This window comes from Melanerpes formicivorus, unplaced genomic scaffold (assembly GCF_026170545.1).
Source record: "Melanerpes formicivorus ecotype bairdi unplaced genomic scaffold, bMelFor1.0.p_v2 SCAF_9, whole genome shotgun sequence".
NCBI classification, from domain to species: Eukaryota; Metazoa; Chordata; class Aves; order Piciformes; family Picidae; genus Melanerpes; species Melanerpes formicivorus.
The window spans coordinates 12,029,907-12,037,634 of record NW_027142361.1 but is presented as its reverse complement, the minus strand read 5'-3'; positions in this window follow the sequence as shown (position 1 = coordinate 12,037,634).

Below are 7,728 nucleotides of genomic sequence, written 5' to 3'. Positions count from 1 at the left end.
CCCAGAGGAGCTTGGTCTGCTGCCAGATGCATTGCTTCATTTCATCCACGGTGCTGGGGTCTGGCCACTTGGGTGCTCTGCAGCAGCAGCAGCTGGGGCCATCACTCACATCTACAGCTGGAGGATTTAACCTGGCCATAAACCTCCTGAGAAATGCAGCAAGGCCCCAAAGGAAACCAGGCTGGGACTCTGCAGCTCTCCTGATGCTGTTTGCTCTCCCAGACTTGTCAGTATTAAAGTCTGCTTTGGCTCAGGTGGTTCCCTGGGTCCCCACTCTGTGGCTGGTGGGATGTCTCCATCCTGACCAGTTGTCTTGGGCTAACTCCAGCCCACCAGACTGTGTGGGCATCTGAGCTTGCTGAAGGTGCTGAGGATGTGTGTGTGTGAGGATCTGTGCACCCCAGGGATGGAGGATGGATGCACCCTAATGGCCAAGGCCATGTGCACCTGGAGAGCTCAAGCACATGTGCACCTCAGGGACAGAGGAAGAATGCACCCAGGGACCAAGGACATAGGCACCATGGAAGAGACATTTAAGGTCACTAAGTCCAACCATTAACCCAGCACTGCAAGGTCACCACTAAACCATGTCCCTCAGCACCACAGCTACACAGCTTTCCATTCCCTCAAGGGATGTGGACTCCAACACTGCCCTAGGCAGCCTGTTCCAAGCCTTGAAAACCTGTCTGGGGAAAAAAAGTGTTCTTCATGTCCAACCCAAACCTCTGCTGGCACAACTTGAGGCCATTTCCTATTTTCCTATCACTTGTTCCTTAGGAGAAGACACCAATGCCCATCTTGCTCCAACCTCCTGTCAGGGAGCTGTCTCCCCTGAGTCTCCTTTTCTCCAGGCTAAACAACCCCAGTTCCCTCAGCTGGTTCTCACAAGCCTTGTGCTCTAGACCCTCCACCAGCTTTATTCCCTTTCTTTGGACACACTCCAGTACCTCAAAGTCTTTCTTGCAGTGAGGGGCACAAAACCTAATCCAGGGTTCAAGGTGCAGCCTCCTTAGTGCCCAGTACAGAGGATCAATTCCTGCCCTGGTCCTGCTGACCACACTATTGCTGATCCAAGCCAGGATGCTGCTGGCCTTCTTGGCCACCTGAGCACACTGCTGGCTCATTTTCAGCCAGCTGTCAACCAACACTCCCAGGTCCTTTTCTGCTGGGCAGTTTCCTGCCACTCTTGAATGTGTCCAGAGAAGGGCAACGAGGCTGGGGAGAGGCCTTGAGCACAGCCCTATGAGGAGAGGCTGAGGGAGCTGGGATTGCTTAGCATGCAGAAGAGGAGGCTCAGAGGAGACCTTCTTGCTGTCTACAACTACCTGAAGGGAGGTTGTAGCCAGGAGGGGGTTGGTCTCTTCTCCCAGGCAACCAGCACCAGAACAAGAGGACACAGTCTCAAGCTGTGCCAGGGGAGGTTCAGGCTGGAAGTTAGGAAGTTCTTCACAGAAAGAGAGATTGGCCATTGGAATATGCTGCCCAGGGAGGTGGTGGAGTCACCATCCCTGGAGGTGTTCAAGAGGGGATTGGATGTGACACTTGGTGCCATGGTTTAGTAGTCATGAGGTGTTGGGTGATAGGTTGGACTGGATGATCTTTGAGGTCTCTTCCAACCTGGTTGATTCTATGATTCTTCCCCAAGCCTAAAGAGTCACAGGGGGCTCTTGTGACCCAAGGGCAGGACTCAGCCCTTGTCTTGTTGAACCTCATCCGACTGGCCTCAGCTCATTGATGCAGCATGGCCATCGTGCCACAGAGCTGACTGGCTGATGCAAAAACCCTCATCTGATTGTTAAAATAAGCATGAATTCCTCTGCTCTTCCCATGACTGAGGTGGGTGTCTGGTGCAGTGCTGGTCACAACCAAAGCCTTGCAACCGCCAAGAGTGGGGTGGAAACATCACTTTGCGCTGTTAGAAGCCTTCAAACACCTCTTAAAATCACACCCACATACCATTGCCATGGGACAGTCTGGTTTGGCAGCACTTGCCTGGCTTTCTGGGCCGGGTTCCAGGGCGGGTGCTTGGCTGCAGCTCCCAGACACCTGGGAATGGCCTTCTTGGTTTTTATATTTCAGCAGCAGAGGCCAAAACAACTTCAAATCCTGCTCCTAAGCCAGAAGACACAGTGAGGATGACAGAACCAGGATTATTCATAACTCCAGGACTGAGGGAGCAGCTTTAAACCTCTCACTACCCACCCAGGGGCTGTTGTTTTCCTTCTCCTCTTTCCCCATCCCAAATCCACGCAACTACTTATTCAGGGATGCAAAACATTCCCATGGGCTCCCTGGCAGAGCTGGAAAGAGCTGAGAGGAGGGATGAAGCCAGACAAACCACAAAGCCCCAGCTCAAAATAGCTAAGGGCTGAGGAGAGCTGGGGGCGGGGGGGGAATACCAAGTGTGTTTGCCCAAATCCTTACACCGAGCTGGATGTCTCTGTCTAACGTTTGCTGGGGCCAGGAGAAGGGCTGGGAGCTCAGGAGAAGGCAGCTCAGCTCTGGCATCATGGGGACAAGTGATGGGCAAGAGGCAGCAAGATTCAGGAGAGACAGAGATCTGCTGGAGAGAGTCCAATGGAGAGTGACAAGGATGATTAAGGGACTCAAACATCTCTCCTATGAAGGAAGACTGAGAGACCTGGGGCTGTTTAGTCTGGAGAAGAGAAGGCTGAGAGGGCATCTTGCTAATGTCTATAAATATCTGAGGGGTGGGTGTCCAGTAACAGGACAAAGAATTAGAATTAGAATTAGAATAAACCAGGTTGGAAGAGACCTTCAAGATCATCGCGTCCAACCTATCATCCAACACCACCCAATCAACTAAACCATGCAACCAAGTGTTGTCGGGCAAGAGGGGACATGGGTCCCAGGAACACCTGTGCAATTCAGGCCTTGAAGAATTCTCTGTTGATAATATACTGGCGGAGTAGGAGATGTGAGAAAGTGCTGATTGCTTGGTATGCTGAAGTCCAGCTGCCCCTGAGATGGGAGGCAAGCAAGATAAGGAGGAGGCGAGATCTGGGAAAGAGAGCAATTAGGCCGGATGGAAGAATTCCACAGAGTTGTGAAAACAATGATGTAACCTTTTAGAGAGCAACCAATAATATGTTGCCAAGTGGGCATAATTATAGCAAACTGTATATAAGATGTGTCTGATGCTCAATAAAGTGGAATCCGCTGATCAAATTGGTCGAATAAGCGGCCCCCTTCTTGCAGTAAGTGGCGCTCGAACACGGGACCCTAATGAAGACAAACGTTAGGGTTTAAGAAGTTCTTCGGGACGTTGGGAGATTCGCAGTAAGCCGGGAGGCAAGAAGACGGCCGGCCCGGGATAGCAGTACCGGAGGCTGCAAGAAAAGGGAAGACAGCCTTGAAGCCGAAGACGCTGTAGAGCCGGAAACTGCTTAAACGAGGACTGTGCGCACAGGTATTAACGTTTAAATACGGTTATGGATAGGCAGGCAGCGTATGATTTATTTATATGCTTTTTAGAAAAGCGACAGTGTAAGTTAAATTTTACAAAGGAGTTGGTGCCGCTGTTAAGCTATGCAGGAGAGTTAGGATATTTTAAGGACCCAAATGAGGTGTTTGAAAGAGTGCAGTGGAAAAAGTCTGGACAAGACTTGTGGCTGCATGGCTTAGATGATGAAAAACGAGCAAAGGAGTGTGGAAAATGGTGGAAGATGGTTATGACAGCATTGGATCAGCATCGTGCTGAGCAAATGGCAGTTTATCAAGCCAGGGTACGACTAGATTATACGGACCCAAATGGAGCAAGTGTTACACATGCTGGGTTGCCTTTGTCAGAAGAGGTTCAGGATTATTTAAGAAAGGAGAAGGCTGCGTGTGTAAAAGGGTTAGGTGGCAGAGTCGAATTACAATCTGTAACACAGGACTCTGCTGAGGAGCCTTCCCCGTATCTTTTAGCTGAGCAAATTGTACAGGAGAAGAAAGTAGGTGAGGGAGAGAAGACAAACAGGGCGATAGATCCTGGAGGTAGTGTTAAAGATCATGCAAGAAAGCACACAGAGTATTGGCGAAAGGTTGCAGAGCACTTAAACGCCGAAGGAGATCAGGAAGGGCTTAGCCGGCTGGCTGCTTCACATCAAGTTCTTCCAGTAATGTATACACAGGTCCCTGGGGAGCAAAATGTTTTTCAGGCTGATGTAACCCAATTGCCATGGAAATTGTTATCTCAATTAAGACAGACTGCGAGTCAATTTGGGGTTCAATCTGAACCAGCTAGACAGATGATTGATTTTATTTATATGAACTATAATATGTTACCTAGAGATTCTTATAATGTTATGAAGCTGATCCTAACAGAATCTCAATTTATGACATTTTTGAATGAGTGGGAACACCTAGCTAGACAATCAGCTGGAGTACAAAGACAGCAAAACGATCCATTATTTGATGTAACAGTAGATCAGTTGTGTGGAACGGGACAGTATGAGAGACCAGAGTTACAGGCACTTTTACAGCCGCCTGTTTTGCAAGCATCAGCCCAGATAGTGAGGATGGCTTTTGACAAGCAGAAGGATGGAAATGCAAATCCTCACTATATGGGAATTAAGCAAGGTAGACAGGAACCTCTTGGTGAATTTGTGGATAAGTTGCTTGCCGCACTTAGAGCAGCAAGCGTAGGAGAAGGTATCCGAGAGGCAATTTTAAGGCAGTGTTTAATGCAGAATGGGAACCAGCAGACGCAGCAGCTTATTACATCAGCAGATCCTAGATGGACGGTAGCCGAATTGTTGCAGAGGGCTCAGGACTTGCCAAGCAATCCGATGGCCATGTTGACGGAGGTGATTGATAAGGGATTACAAAAACAGGCTGAGGTGTTGTCAATGACAATGACAAAACAGCTTGAGCATAGTCAACAGGTTATGGCAGCCTTAGTACCTTTGCGCACAGACTCGAAAGGGCAAGGCCGACCCTATAAGCAGTCATCAGACGAAATACAGTGTCATCGAAAAGCGTAAGGCGGAGATATCGTCTAAAGTAATGCCTGGACTTTTGGCCCATAGATCCGCTTTAGGGCATTTCCCTAGCGGAGATAGTTATTTTGATGAAGCTTGTTGGAGAGAATACAGGAACAAGTTGTGGGACTTGGTTATAGATGGTCATAAAACTGCTATAAAGCTGCAAAAGTCGTGGCGAGAATGCATGAACTGTGTTAAAACCTACGAACTGAAACAGCGAATGGCTGCTGCAGTTAGAGCAACTTTGTCAGGACGAGATGCAGCGCCAGGTGTATCTGAGTTGCAGCTGAAAGATGTGTCTGAGAACTGTCGACCGATCGACCGGGGCCGCCCCCGATACATCTTGCGGCGACCACACCGCGTTTACCAGCCGTCACCACTGCCGTTTGCACACAGCGGGGAACCTTCCTCTGACATCGCCAGCGACGGCTCGGACTCGGAAGACAATACCGGCAGCGAGGAATTCAAACAGCGCCGACTTTGCTTTACAGCCCCTCTTAGAAAAAATGGAGCGCTTGGAGGCTCGCGGTTACAGCGTTCCTGCCACCGCACTCCTCCCGCGAGCCCTGCCGGCCCCCGCGGATACCGACGGCTCCGACCAAGGCGGTACCGGCTGACGCACCACCGACACCGACAGCACCGACAGTAGCAGCGGAGCAGTTGCCACGGCAGCAGCCCCCACCCCTTTCCCCCGCAGCGGCTTTAGCCGCACTACTCTGTTTTGATTTAAAGCAACAGTACTCATTTTGTCATTTCTGATTGTAACGTCTTTCAGAGATTTGTTATTTAGAGTTTTGTTAAGTTTTTCTAATAAGCATAATGAATAAGTAAGCATTTGGTATTTATAAGTACTTAGTACATAGTAATTGCAGTAAGGTGTATGCACTTAGTTAAGAGTTCAAATTGTAAGATTTTCTTTTGGTTCGAACCTTCTTAGTTGTCTGCCTAGGCATTTCAAAGGAGCTCCATGTAATATAGTTAAGGAATGTATAAACAGCTTTTAATTTTGGAAAGTGTTTTTTAGTTAATGTAACAATTTTATTTCTTTTTAGACACTGATTTGCTGGATTAATTTTAACATAGTTTTTTAAGGTTTTAAGGATTTTTAGTATTAGCATAAGTTAAGGTTTGTAGTAAATAGGTATTAATTTTAACAACTATTCCTTCACTAATGTGCAGAAGAACCAAGACTGAGAGGAAACAGCATTTCCCATGAAGTCGAACATCGATCACAATAACTGTTATGATAATCTGGGGTCAAAAGCATCAATCAAAAAAAAAAAAAAAAAAAAAAAAAAAAATTTGTCCTGAATGCTGAATTTGAAAATAGGCAGTTTGGACTGGTAAATACAGAAAACCTATTTTGTGGTGAGAAAAAGGATTTAAATCCCCATGGAAAATTATTGAAAGGGATTGGCATAAGTGGGAAATAAAGACTAGAGAAATTTTAGTTGGGAAATCTCAGGAATAATTAAAAGGATTAGTAAAAGGAAAAGTAAGAGACATAAGATTTTGAAGGAAGAGGAATTGAAATAACAAAAGCACAATGGGAAATGGTAAACAAACTAACCAAGGAAATAGAGAAGAGACTCCAAATGGAATTTTGAAGTGGGTTAAGGAGTTAAAAAATCTGTAGGGCTCCTGAAGAATGTAACTGCTGCCGAGAAGAAAATACACCCGGCTGCTGGTTGCACCCCAGCAGGCCGAGGAGGCAGAGTTCACATATACTTGGTGGAGCCTAATTTTGATCCTAACCCTATTTGTACATAAGTAGTCCAATCGAAATCAAAAACCACATTCCCATGTGTGGAATCTTGATCAGACCAGAGAGAAAAGACTTGAACTTGAAAAAGCAATGGTAAATTTTTCTGCTACAGTTGAAATCATGGTAAATGCAAGCACAGATGCAATAAAAGCACAGCAAATTGAAATCAATAGTCTCTCGAAAATATCTACTCAGAATAGATTAGCTTTGGATTTTTCATATGTAAAGGAAGGGGGTGTATGTGTAGTCATAAATGTAAGTTGTTGTAGTTATGTTAATCTAGATAAACGAGTGGAAACAGATTTACAGGCGATTGTAAACCACAATCAGATATTACATCAGATTTCTTTAGAAGATACTTCTTGTGGATTTAAAGAAATATGGGATAAATTAACTTTCTGGTTACCAGATCTAAATTGGCTTAAACATTTGTTTGTAATATTGTTGGAATAATTGTAATATTACTATGCATAATACTCTGCAATTGTTGTTACAAAATACTAAGACCTTTAAGTAAGATTGTTTATGCCAATACGTTACAAGCAAATGGTTATGATCAGAATGTGATCAGAACAGATGAACTTAATTATGATCCAATTAAGAAGGTTCTGAAATATCTGGAAATTTTAACACAAATCAATGGTGACAAAAAAAAAAAAGGGGGGAATTGTGATGAATATACTGGTGATTTGTGTCAAAATAGTAAGACTTAGAGTGCACTGGGATTAAGGGTCAGGATCTTGTGAGGCCTGTTTAGAGGGTAAAGAGAAAGAAACCTCTCTTGCATACTTGCAAGGACACTGCCTGGTTAATTGGAGACACCACGGCTGAGAAGGAGCTGTCTTAAAGATAAACATTCAGAACTGGGAATTTGTTTTCTTCAGATAAGAAGCCTGCACAATTGAGCATGTGTGAAAGTGGATGCTTTGACCCTTACCACACTGAATGTAGGGAGAAGGGATTTGACCACCTATT